The sequence below is a fragment of the Amblyraja radiata genome, chromosome 1, assembly GCF_010909765.2.
Source record: "Amblyraja radiata isolate CabotCenter1 chromosome 1, sAmbRad1.1.pri, whole genome shotgun sequence".
Taxonomy (NCBI): domain Eukaryota; kingdom Metazoa; phylum Chordata; class Chondrichthyes; order Rajiformes; family Rajidae; genus Amblyraja; species Amblyraja radiata.
Window position 1 is genome coordinate 101,470,185 of NC_045956.1, and position 13,785 is coordinate 101,483,969.

A 13,785-nucleotide genomic window follows, 5' to 3' on the forward strand; every position below is an offset into this window, starting at 1 on the left:
CATCTGCCTAAAAAAACGTCTAATCATGGTACAATTTCTGCTATTTTGCTGTAGAAAATAGCCCCAATCCATGTGATGAAATTTGGTTGTGGAATTCACCATGGTCCTTCATGGAATTCATCATGTAGACTATGAAGCAAGTAATGGAGTGACAAATAAAACCCTGAATGTATTACTAAGAGCAAAGGAGAGCATAATATAAGTGTAATTTGCCGAAGGGTCATTAAAATTTCAATGTTTGTCTCATAGCAGCAACCGATTGCAGATCATTGCTGACAGGAACATTGCAATGACGAATTTCTGGCAGAATTGGATCTCTTTGAGAAACAGTAAAACCTAAGCAAAAATGCTGCTGCTTCCCTTACAGAATGTCATCAATCTGTTCTAATACTCCTCCTCTCCTGCAGTGAGAGGCATAGGGCTCGGTGGTGCAGCGGTCGAGCTGCTACCTTACAGTGCCAGAGACCCCGGTTCAATCCTGACTATGAGTGCTGTCAGTGTGGAGTTTGCATGTTCTCCCTGAGGCCATGAGAGTTTCCTCTGGATCCTCCCATTTTCCAAAGACGTGCAGGCTTGTAAGCTAAGTGGCTTCTGTAAATTGCCCCTATTGTGTAGGATGCAAAAGTGGGAAAACACGAGAACTAGCATACGAGTGATTGATGGTTAGTGTGGACTATGAGAGCCGAAGACATTTTTCCAATTTGAATATCTAAATTCTAAATGTCAAAATGACAAATGACATTAAACATTTCATTCACATTGATCCCCATTTAAATGCTGGAACATCATTTTCATAGAAGTGTCTGACGCCTTATTTATGCAAAATATTCAAGTTCACCTGCCAGTATTCCATGAAATGACAAGACTCACACGTGTTATTCTTAAATAAATACAGGGGAGCAGTGACGGAAGCCACTTACCACAGATTGGCTTGCAGTAAAAAGTAATCTAAATTAGTGTCCGTCCAATAGAATTGACTGACTCTGCGTGACAGTATTTGCATAAAAGCTTATGCAATTGCCCTATCAATTCACTTGCTCTACATTAGCTGCTCTACTAACAATCCTCCAAATGATTTAATGGTTGGTTTGCTGTACACTACCTGGCCAATGGCATACATTGGAACCAGAAATTATCTCAACTCATCTTATAAAGATCATGATAGACACAAAATGCTGGAGTAACTCAGCGTGACAAGCAGCATCTGAAGAGAGAAGGAATGGGTGACGTTTCAGGTCGAGACCCTTCATCAGACCAGCATCCGCTGTTCCTTCCTACACATTATAAAGAATCATAGTTGGACTTCATTGTTTGCTTTTGTTTTATAGTATCTCTGCAAATCAAATTCTACAGCTTCAAGTTACAGATTATTTGTTTCTGGACACAGCTTAACCTGCCGTGCACCATATACACAGGTGATAAATGTGTCTCATTAAACAGACACTTTCTTTCCATTTCTCCTGGCAGCAGCTTGGAGATCACAAGTTAAGGTTTGTCAGAAATATGTTTCTATTACCTCATGAATCCGCAAGGTTGCAATGATTCAGAAATAACTTCTTTGTTTAAGCTATGACCAGACCTCAGAATTAAAGAACGTTCCTTTAGGGAGGAGGTAGTTCTTTAGTCAGAGGGTGGTGAATCTGTGGAATGTATTCCCACAGAAGTCAAAGGATATTTTGAAGGCAGACATAAATAGATTTGTGATTAGTATGGGTGTCAGGTTATGGGGAGAAGGCAGGTGAATGGGGTTAGGAGGGAGAGATCGATCAGGCATGATTGAATGGCGGAGTAGACTTGATGGGCTGAACAGCCTAATTCACCTCCTATCATCTATGAATTTACAAACTTATGAATGTGGATTGATTTTTTTCCCTCTTAACTCGTGAAAAAAAGATATTTGTGAACTATACTTGTGAATGATCATTTCTATCTTGTAATCTCTACTTCTTTGATGACAGGTTCCACATTTTGATACCATATATTTTAGACAGTGGAAGTTTGCTGCAGGTGAGAAAGGCAAAAGTGGAGGCCATCATTTAATAAAAGTAGGGAATTGTTCTAGAAATATTGTATCAAGCTGCAGGATTTAAAAAAGTTTCATTTTACATGCCACTTTTTCTCGAATCTAAGCATTTCCTAAGATTATAGAATGTATATTAAGTTTTTAAGTTTTTTTTTGCATTAAGCAAGTAAACAAGATATTAAATATCAAAAGGTAATGTAGTACATCAAGTTATTGTTTCTGTGTTGCATTTTAAAGCATTCTTCCAGAGGAAGATGATGTCTCCCAATTTAAGGCCTGAACACAAATTGATGTACTTTAGCCAACTAACATAATGGTTTACAATGCTCGTAATGAATTAGATTAACTCAGATATTAACTGCACGGAAAGTAATACTTTCGATATATTATTATTTTCAGTATTTATTCATATTAGTATATGTATGTTAGTATTTTCTCTGCTACTGGCTTCCACTTTCTGCCACATTAATCAATTTTTTGATTGGGGATGATTGGGAAGTTTTATACAATTGCAAAATGGATAAGAGAAAGTTAAATTAAATAATGTAATCTGCATAAGAAAATTAAAGACTATAAGCCTCGTTATTAATTGGTTAATTGGCTTGGTATAAATGGAAATTGTCCCTAGTTTGTGTAGGGTCGCGTTAATGTGCGGGGATCGCTGGTCGGTGTGGACTCGGTGGGCCAAAGGGCTTGTTTGTCTAAACCAAATTAAACTAAATGAACCCTCTCATCCTCCTGAAAGGCAAGAGAGATTTCAATTTATTTTGGGGGTAGTTAAATGTTTAAATACAGAGTGTTTTACCAATATGTCCTCAAGAAATCTTTTCTTTCTATTGCCGTGGATGCAGAGGTTCCTGAGCTGTCGTGTTGTGTGAGACACACAGATATTTGAATACAATTGGGAGTTCAACTTAAAATGCACCTGCTGCTTTATGGGTTTCCCAGTTGGTTGTGAAAGAAGGTGCCAACTCTACAATGTTCAACTGGGCTCCTTGTGGATCAGGAAAAGAGGAAATGGCCTTAAAGGAAGGATTTGGTTTCGCTTCTTCTAATCGTTGGTCATTATTTTAGGTGTGTTGTGATGCCAAAAATAATAATTAATTTCACCATTGGTATTCCATCGAATTGTGTGGTTGCAGTTTATGTGTTCCTTTAATTTCATTAATGGCAATTATTTTCAGCAAAATGCAAGCATTTGAACCATTTGTTGGAGCATGCCCGACAAAATCATCAGAGTACAGAGTTTTACCAAAGCGCTCCCCATTTAAGTTGTACCTCTTGGTTTGGATTTCAAGTTCCAGCTGAGCTAAAAGGGGCTGTCCCACTGCGGCGACCTAATCCGCGAGTTCAGACGAGTTTACCCTTGACTCATACTCGCAGCATGGTCGACACGAGGTCCTAGGAGGTCTTTGTAACTCTCCTTCATGCTCGAGAGTAATCCCCGCGTACTCAAGGCCTCAGCTAGGTCGCGGCGTATTTTTCAACATGTTGAAAAATGCCCGCGAGTAAAAATTGGTCGGCATGGAAAAAATCAATATTTTTTTACTCATAGGTTTAGTCGAAGTAGTCCTAGTAGGTCGCATGTTATTCGTAGGTAATCGAAGGCAATCGAAGGTAGTCGAAGATAGTGTTAGTATAATCGAAGGTAGTCGAAGGTGGTCATCTTCACTCTCCACTATTCGGTGTCCAATTTTGAAGAGAGCATCGGCGAGTAAATCGTAGATAGTCGAAGCTAGTCTTCAACATAGTCAAAGGAAGTCGAAGGAGGTCTTCTACATATTCGTAGGAGGTTCTCTACATGGTCGAAGGAGGTCGTAGGAGGTGTTCTACTTCGGCGAACAACAAGACCATAACACTCTCCTTGACTCTCCAAAACTCTTCTAAACTTGCAAATTAGGTCCCCGCAGTGGTACAGGCCCTTAAGGTTCACATCTGGGTGATGGTAACAAAGTTAATGGTTTAAAATGAAATATAAAAATCAGGCCGCAGCTTACAGTAATAGGATTGAAAATATGATGGAAGTTATGTATTTAGATTCCGTAGAGAATAAAAACTCTGCTCAAAACTGCTATTTGTAGTTCTGATAATTGTCTCACCTGGAATGTTAGGCTAGACCGCAGTGTTAATAACTTCTGTGATCAATGAAGGGATCCTATTTTCAGCCTTTTCTGTTTGGTTTATTTTTCTCAAACTTTTTTTACTCTCTCGTTACGCTGTGCTGTTCAATTAAAGTAAGGTTGAATTGATGGGTTCAGGATGAAGTGTTTGTTTATTAAACAGTTTACATACACTATTACTTACAGAGTACACTGTTATTTTGTTGTGATAAATTGCAAAGAACTGTGATGCCTCAGCATGCTCTTCATAGATTGCTGGGGCAATTAGCCCTTGGTCCTGAAATGCCTTTTAAATTCTTCTAACAAACCATATAATACCAAAGTTATCTTTCAGTGCCTTTTGTAAGTAACCGTGCTTAATTTATTTATTAATTACCTTATTTCTTTAAGCTTTGCTATCCTCGGATTATTTATATTTGGGTACTTTATTTCTAGATTGACCACTGTTGTCTATGAGTAAAAACAGGATCACGGTTATTTTCACAAAATCCCTTAAGATTTTCCACAGCACAGCCTGATTTTCACTTTTATCTTCAACCAGCCTTGATTTGACCTAACCTTTCCCCTGCTTACTTGGCACCTTCATAATATAGACTCGTTTAACGATATATGAAACTGTGAATCACAGCAGTTGCTTGTGAGTTCTTGAAAACAACCTATTATTTAAGCCAAAGATTAACTTTGAAAATAGTTTTCCATTTACACAAACCTTTCTATTGTTATAGCTTCCCATACTTATAACCAGGTTTCTAATCGTGTGAATTTTAAACAGCGAATGCTGCTGCAAAAGTTATTTGTGAAATAATCTCAGACATTGATGACGGAGAAAAAACCCCATAAGGAAGAGGAACAATAAATGAGAATCGTGACCTACCTCCTGTTTGATTTGGGACCTCAGATGGCAATTGCTTGTTTCTTCATCGTCATTTAGTAAGCAGTGCAAAGAATCTGCCAGCATACCCACATTTTCTTGTTTTATCTCGGCAAGGAGTGCCCAGAAACTCCCTCTATTGCTATTTACTGCAGTTAAACCTTTCTGTCTTCTTTCTTCGCTCGTGTAAGCTTTTTCGAAACAACTCTCAGTCCATCAAAAGTGTAACCAAGCTTTGGGAAACTCACAATTAGACCCAGTTAATCTAAAATACCTGACTCTCACTGACCTAAGCTGCACATTCCACGGGGGCTAAATAGCAGCTCAGAAGCTCCAGCACTCTGAGGAGAAATTCCTAGCCAGTCTTAAAGTGTGTGGCATTATTCTCTTAAAGCTTGTTTTCAGCTCATTTATGGCTGTTCAGCAAAAAGCTGCCAGGGTTTTGTAGCCCAAACTAAGATTGTGAGTTTTAACTCATAATTTGTTTAGACTCTCCCTTTTGTTCTTCTGGTTTCCTTTCTTCTCAAACAAGTTAAGTTTTTGTTTCACAATGCCCTGCCCCTAAAGTCACCAAACCAGAATTTCGCTGCAACACCGGCAACTTCCCGTAAATCTAAATTGTAACTTTATCCTGTTCACTGAGTCCTTATTGGCTTAAGGCCAGCCGAACATTCCAGTTGAGGTAGAAGCACAAATATCTACCTTTTCTCATGCTCACACCGATCAGAAAAAAGGCCAGTTGAGCAAGAAACTGTGAGCGTCAAGAGTTTATTAATCACGGCGACCCAGAATGGCAAAGACAACCTGTCACAGCGAGAGAAATCGGGAGTTACACCGGGGTGTGCTGTGGGGGAGAACGCAGGCAGACTTAAATAAAACGCAAGGCAAAAAAGGCATGTTTCAGAATGCACCTGCTGGCACTAACATACTGAGAATTCTTGAAGGAACCCTCTAGGTCCAGTCAATTGTTTAATATCTAGCTAACTTACGGTAATTATATATAAAATGTAAGCACCTTACCTTGAATACCGTCGGAACTCACTTTAGCTGAATTCTTAAAAGAGCCTGGTGACGTGTTACCTTAACTTGACAGACAAGTATTTCCAAGAGAGAATTGCTGATCTCACTTACCTGACGCAAAGCACTCAAACCAGCAAGGTACGTCGCTAGGAGGGACCCATGACCTTTTTGATGTATTCATAACATCACACTGGTTGTGAACAGGTGGCAGAAACAGGTGGCAGATTTTTCCCCCTTCTTTTTTATTAATCAAGCGCTAAGAAATTGCTGGGATGGGAAAAAAAATGAACTTGTAAAAATAATGCCTTCCCAGTACTTTCCTTGGTTTTGACCTGTCTACGTAAGCAAATTAGAAAACCCAGGTACAGGTTGTTCCCGCCTTCAGTTTTACAGAAGCTGCCTGAAGAAGGGTTAAACATGAGGTCAAAATGAATTAAAGTTTACTGTAAACTTGCACTATCCAATCAGAATCCAGTTTATTGCTTCTGATCAAACCATTTGGATCAGAAATTTGATAATGTAAGAAATCCTTATTTGCATTATGACACATAGGCAGGTTTAAATTTCAAGCATTTTGGGACCATGACAAATGGGAAGGAAACATAGTGCCTTTGAATAGAATATTCTTATTGGTTATATAAACTGTGTCCCAACCACACCCCCACTCAGGTAAGCATTTAATATCTGCCAAAGAAATAGCACAGAAAGCTCACCCAGAATTCTGCTCTAAGTATCCAGCTAAACACTGCTTAATGTGTAAGAAGGAACTGCAGATGCTGGTTTAAACCAAAAAGCTGGAGTAACTCAGTGGGTCAGGCAGTATCTCTGGAAAAAAGAAATAAGTGATGTTTTGGGATCAGACCCTTTTTTCAGACTTAAACATTGCATAACATTGATTCTGCAACTTCCCGGCACGTTGATTTAGAATGTTTTGGCCTCATAATTTCTTTCTTTCCCACTTGGGAAATTGCCCCAGTAGTTTATGCTGTCTCACACAATTCTGTTCTTCTGATTCTGCAGACTCATAATTGGTAAAAAGCTTTCAGCTTTTGAAACAATTATAATTTCTAATTTTTAATCACTGTTCAATACAATGCCATAGTATAAAGAACTTTACAGCCAAAGAAGTCCATGGGAAATATAGTGCCTCTTGCAATAGGAATAAATACCGTCACCATTTTATACTTGGTGCGAAGGCCAGGTACTTGTTTGGAGACTGTGAGCCTAGGTTCAAGACATCATCAATTGGGGAAAGGACATCTTTACATCTTGTTGTAAAGTTGGCGTTATGTCAGAACATTTTGAGATTACGTCCTATTCTACTAAAGCCAGAAATGAGCAATATTCATTTCGTGCTTACTTTCTGAGTACAAACTCTCTAGTTTACCAAGAAGGAAACTCATCCTCATTTTAAGCTGCAAGAGTATCAGCTGCCATGCTGGCATGATATAATTGGCCCCCAGGCCCTATGACGGAAATGTTGTTACCTTCAGGGATACATAGTAGCACAGCAGTAGAGTTGCTGCCTCACAGAGACAGAGACAGAGACCCGGGTTTGATCCTGACTATAATGGTGTACGGGTGGTCATTGCTCGGTGCTGACTTGGGCCGAATGGCCTGTATTCACGCTGTATCTTTAAACTAAACTAAACTAAACCAAACCAAAGTAAATGATCATTTTCAAATGTTCTATAGATTCAGGATCAGTTCCTGTGGATTGGAGGGTAGCTAATGTTATCCCACTTTTTAAGAAAGGCAGGAGAGAGAAAACAGGGAATTATAGACCAGTTAGCCTGACATCGGTGGTGGGGAAGATGCTGGAGTCAGTTATAAAAGATGAAACAGCGACTCATTTGGATAGCAGTAACAGGATCGGTCCGAGTCAGCATGGATTTACGAATGGGAAATCATGCTTGACTAATCTTCTGGAATTTCTTGAGGATGTAACTAGGAAAATGGACAAGCATGAGCCAGTGGATGTAGTGTACCTGGACTTTCAGAAAGCATTTGATAAGGTCCCACATAGGAAATTAGTGGGCAAAGTTAGGGCACATGGTATTGGTATTAGGGCACATGGTATTAAATCAATGATTTAAATGAAGGGATTCAAAGTAACATTAGCAAATTTGCAGATGACACAAAGCTGGGTGGCAGTGTGAACTGTGAGGAGGATGCTATGAGGATGCAGGGTGAGTTGGACAGGTTGGGTGAGTGGACGGATGCATGGCAGATGCAGTTTAATGTGGATAAATGTGAGGTTATCCACTTTGGTGGCAAAAACAGGAAGGTAGATTATTATCTGAATGGTGTCAAGTTGGGAAAAGAGGAAGTACAAAGAGATCTGGGGTTCCTTATTCATCACTCACTGAAAATAAGCATGCAGGTACAGCAGGCAGTGAAGAAAGCTAATGGCATGTTGGCCTTCATAACAAGAGGAGTTGAGTGGAGGAGCAAAGAGGTCTTTCTGCAGTCGTACAGTGAGACCACACCTGGAGTATTGTGTGCAGTTTTGGTCTCCAAATTTGAGGAAGGACATTCTTGCTATTGAGTGAGTACAGCATAGGTTCACGAAGTTAATTCCCGGGATGGCGGGACTGTCATATGTGGATAGAATTGAGCGGCTGGGCTTGCATACTCTGGAATTTAAAAGGATAGAAACATAGAAACATAGAAATTAGGTGCAGGAGTAGGCCATTCGGCCCTTCGAGCCTGCACCGCCATTCAATATGATCATGGCTGATCATCCAACTCAGTATCCCGTACCTGCCTTCTCTCCATACCCTCTGATCCCCTTAGCCACAAGGGCCACATCTAACTCCCTCTTAAATATAGCCAATGAACTGGCCTCGACTACCCTCTGTGGCAGGGAGTTCCAGAGATTCACCACTCTCTGTGTGAAAAAAGTTCTTCTCATCTCGGTTTTAAAGGATTTCCCCCTTATCCTTAAGCTGTGACCCCTTGTCCTGGACTTCCCCAACATCGGGAGCAATCTTCCTGCATCTAGCCTGTCCAACCCCTTAAGAATTTTGTAAGTTTCTATAAGATCCCCTCTCAATCTCCTAAATTCTAGAGAGTATAAACCAAGTCTATCCAGTCTTTCTTCATAAGACAGTCCTGACATCCCAGGAATCAGTCTGGTGAACCTTCTCTGCACTCCCTCTATGGCAATAATGTCCTTCCTCAGATTTGGAGACCAAAACTGTACGCAATACTCCAGGTGTGGTCTCACCAAGACCCTGTACAACTGCAGTAGAACCTCCCTGCTCCTATACTCAAATCCTTTTGCTATGAAAGCTAACATACCATTCGCTTTCTTCACTGCCTGCTGCACCTGCATGCCCACTTTCAATGACTGGTGTACCATGACACCCAGGTCTCGCTGCATCTCCCCTTTTCCTAGTCGGCCACCATTTAGATAATAGTCTGCTTTCCTGTTTTTGCCACCAAAATGGATAACCTCACATTTATCCACATTATACTGCATCTGCCAAACATTTGCCCACTCACCCAGCCTATCCAAGTCACCTTGCAGTCTCCTAGCATCCTCCTCACAGCTAACACTGCCCCCCAGCTTAGTGTCATCCGCAACCGGATGAGAGAGGAACCTATTGAAACATACTAGACCAAGTGCAGACCCGTTGGGTCTGTTCCCCCAACGTGCGGTTGTGGGGGGGGGGGGGGGGGAGGCGGCATGCAGTGTCACACACACTAACTATCCCCCCCCCCCCCGCACTCACGCTAATTACCCCCCTTGATATTATATTAATATTATTAATTTGCTCCTTTTACCCCATAACCACCCTATCCACTGACGCATAGCCCCCAACTTGCAGTCACATCTAGAGAGAGGGGGGGGGGGGGGGGGGGGGGGGTAGAGAGTGAGGGCAGAGAGAGAAGGGGCAGAGACAGAGAGAGAGACAGAGACACAGAGAGGGGCAAGAGGGATGGGGGGGGGGTGGAGAGGATGAGAAGATGGAGGGTGGGTGAGGGGGGAAAGGTGGGGGAGGAGGGGAGGAGAGAGAGAGGGTGAGAGTGAGGGGCAGAGAGAGGGGGTGCTGAGAGGGGGGTGAGGGGGAGAGGTAGGGAGGGGGAGGGAGGGGGGAGGGTGGAGGGAAGAGGGGAGGGGGTGTGGAGGGGAGGGGGTTTAGGGGAGGGAGGGAGGCTGGGGGAGGGGATGGAGCGGAGGGGAGAGAGAGGGGGAGAGAGGGGAGAGAGAGGGGAGAGAGAGGGGGAGAGAGAGAGGGGGAGAGAGAAGGGAGAGAGCGGGGGGGGGGGGGGGGGGGGGGCAGGGGGGGGGAGGGGGGGGGGGGGGGGGTGGGGGGTCGGGGTGGGGGGGGAGAGAGAGGGTGTGCTGAGAGGGGGGTGAGGTGAGGGGAGGGGGAGAGGTGGGGCGCAGGGAGGGGGAGGGAGGGTGGAGGGAAGGGGGTAGGGGTGTGTGGAGGGGAGGGGTGTTTGGGGAGGGACGGTGGGGGAGGGGATGGAGGGGAGGAGAGGGAGAAAAAGAGGGGAGAGAGAGAGAGGGGGGGAGAGGGGGGGAGGAGAGGGGGGAGGAGAGAGGGGGGAGGAGAGGGGGGGGAGGAGAGGGGGGGGAGGAGAGGGGAGGAGAGGGGGGGAGAGGAGAGGGGGGGAGAGGAGAGGGGGAAGAGGAGAGGTGGAGAGGAGAGGGGGAGGAGAGGAGAGGGGGGAGAGGAGAGGGGAGGAGAGGAGAGGGGGGAGAGGAGGGGGGGAGAGGAGAGGGGGAGAGGAGAGGGGGAGAGGAGAGGGGGAGAGGAGAGGGGGGGAGAGGAGAGGGGGGGAGAGGAGAGGGGGGGAGAGGAGAGGGGGGGAGAGGAGAGGGGGGGGAGAGGAGAGGGGGGGAGAGGAGAGGGGGGGAGAGGAGAGGGGGGGGAGAGGAGAGGGGGGGGAGAGGAGAGGGGGGGGAGAGGAGAGGGGGGGAGAGGAGAGGGGGGGAGAGGAGAGGGGGGGAGAGGAGAGGAGGGGGGGAGAGGAGAGGGGGGAGAGGAGAGGGGGAGAGGAGAGGGGGGGAGAGAGGAGAGAGGGGGAGGAGAGGGGGCAGAGGAGAGGGGGAGGAGAGGGGGGAGGGAGGAGAGGGTGAGGAGAGAGGAGAGAGAGAGGGGGGAGAGGGGAGGGGGGAGAGATGAGAGGGGGGGTGATGGGGAGAGGGGGGAGAGAGAGGAGGGGAGAGAGAGGAGGGGAGAGAGAGGAGGGGAGAGAGAGAGAGAGAAAGGGAGAGAGACGGGGGGAGAGAGAGAGAAAGAGAGAGAGATAGGGAGAGAGAGAGGTGGGGACAGAGAGGAGGGGAGAGAGAGAGAGAGAGTGTCTTTTTATTTCAACCCAAACAACCATTTGCAGGCAGTGCTTTTTTCCTCAAACTAACCATATTTTCATTTTCAAACCACATTATGGGTACTCACAGCTGTGGAGACATTTGTTCAGTATTATTCAGAGACTGATTGAGGCACACCACTTGCAGAGACTGATTGAGGCACACCACTTCCTGGTTTTATAGTCCCTCCCCCTCCCTCCTGCAGGGGCAGCAGAGAGAATGGGGAATTTTGTAAAAAAGCATTAATATCTCTGTCATTTTTAATCGACGGGAAAAATCCTCGTCACACATGCGGCGGAGGTGGGCTCTGAGCGAGGTGGCCAAAAATGACGGCCGTAGGTGGCGGCGTTCTCTCGGAAATCGCAGCACAGAAGGCCAAAAGCGGTCAAGAACAGAGATTTAGTAATATAGATAAGATTATTAAGGGATTGGACACGTTAGAGGCAGGAAACATGATCCCGATGTTGGGGGAGTCCAGAACCAGGGGCCACAGTTTAAGAATAAAAGGTAGGCAATTTGGAACAGAGATGAGGAAAAACGTTTTCACACAGAGAGTTGTGAGTCTGTGGAATTCTCTGCCTCAGAAGGTGGTGGAGGCCGGTTCTCTGGATGCTTTCAAGAGAGAGTTAGATAGAGCTCTTAAAGATAGCAGAGTCAGGGGATATGGGGAGAAAACAGGGTACTGATTGTGGATGATCAGCCATGATAACATTGAATGGCGTTGCTGGCTCGAAGGGCCAAATGGCCTACTCCTGCACTTATTGTCTATTGTCTATTGTCAAACTAAACTCAGCATGTACAGACAGGAAGCCAAACGTGGAGCAGGGCTCATTTGTGCTGAGGCAGAATCAAGTAGATATGCTGATCAACAGTAGTTCATAAAAGCTATGTCACAACAAGGAGGCATGAGAGACTGCAGATGCTGGAATCTTGAGCAAAAAGCAAACAGCTGGAGGAACCCAATGGGTCAGGTAGAGGGTGTGGAGGGAAATTAACAGACAACGTTTTGGTTCTGGACCCTTCTTCAAGAATCAAGGTCAGGTTGGGGTTTTAGATATGCTTTCTTTAATGCAGCCCAACTATATTAAATATTAGACAGCTACTGTCACCCCTCTCATCACCAGTTCACAGGTCCCTTTTAAATCTTTCCCCTCAAGTCAAGCCAAGTCAACTATAGACACAAAGTGCTGGAGTAACTCAGTGGATTGGACAGCATCTCTGGATAACATGGGAAGGTTACCCTTCTTCAAACTCTTTTGAAAAATCAACTATCCATGTTCTCCACAGATGCTGCGTGACCCGCTGAAGTTTCTCCAACACTTTGTCTTCTTTTATAAACCAGCAACTGCGGTTTCTTCAAGTCAAGTTGAGTTTATTGTCATATGCACCAGTATGGTGAGATACGGTAAAATGAAAACCTTTCACCTTAAACCTGCACCCTCTAGTTTTAGACTCCCCTATCCTGGGGAAAACTTGTCATGTTTTCTTTCTGCCTCCTATGCTCCTGATAAAACAAATCCTAGTCTATCTAGTTCGCCTTAGAACTCAAACCTCATGACCCAGTAAGAGCACCATAAATCTTTATTTCACCCTCTCAAGTTTAATAACATCTTTCCTATAGCATTCCTGTGATTAGGTTCTCCTTTGAATGTCAATTAATATATCAGATTCAACCAGGGTTGCTGCAGACTTGCGGAACAGCTATAGCACATGTGATTTGGATGTTAATCTGATCATATAAAACTAGTTCACAAGTTCATAAATTATAGGAGTAGAATTAGGTCATCCGGCCAATTGGGTCTACTCCGCCATTCAATCATGACTGATCTCAGCCTCCTAATCCCATTTTCCTGCCTTCTCCCCGTAACCCTTAAAACCCGTTCTAATCAAGAATTTATCTATCTCTGCCTTAAACATATCCACTGACTTGGCCTCCACAGCCTTCTGTGGCAATGAGTTGTTCCACAGATTAACTATCCTCTAACTAAAGAAGTTCCTCCTCACCTCCTTTCTAAAAGAGCGCCCTTTAATTCAAAGGCTATGACCTCTGTCCTAGAAAGGAAACATCCTTTCCACATCCACTCTATCTATGCCTTTCATTATTCTGTAAGTTTCAATGAGGTCCCCCCTTAACCTTCTCAATTCCAGCGAGTTCAGGCCCAGTGATGTCAAGCGCTCATCATATGCTAACCAACTCATTCCTGGATTCATTTTTGTAAACATCTCCTGGACCCAGCACATCCTTCCTCAGATATGGGCTCCAAATTTGCTAACAGTACTCCAAATGCGGCCTGACCAGCGCCTTATAGAGCCTCAGCATTACATCTCTGTTTTACATTCCAGTCCTCTTGATATAAATGCTGGCATTGAGTTTGCCTTCCTTACCACCGATTCGACTTGCAAATTAACTTTTTGGGAGTCCTGC

General features: G+C 44.2%; 1 protein-coding gene across 9 annotated transcripts in view; it reads right to left on the reverse strand.

Annotated features, from left to right (window-relative positions):
• Window positions 1-13,785, reverse strand: part of rbm47 (RNA binding motif protein 47) — a 219,612-nt gene that overhangs the window by 156,202 nt on the left and 49,625 nt on the right. For 2 of the 9 annotated variants that reach the window (XM_033027519.1, XM_033027475.1), the window contains exon 1: window positions 5,018-5,578. The exons of 4 other annotated variants lie outside the window; for them this stretch is intronic. The gene's annotated coding sequence lies outside the window, so the exon portion shown is untranslated. Of the gene's footprint in view, window positions 1-5,017; window positions 5,579-6,034; window positions 6,165-13,785 lie in introns of those variants that run through there. 3 more of the 9 variants (XM_033027493.1, XM_033027468.1, XM_033027511.1) reach the window with 3 other exon arrangements.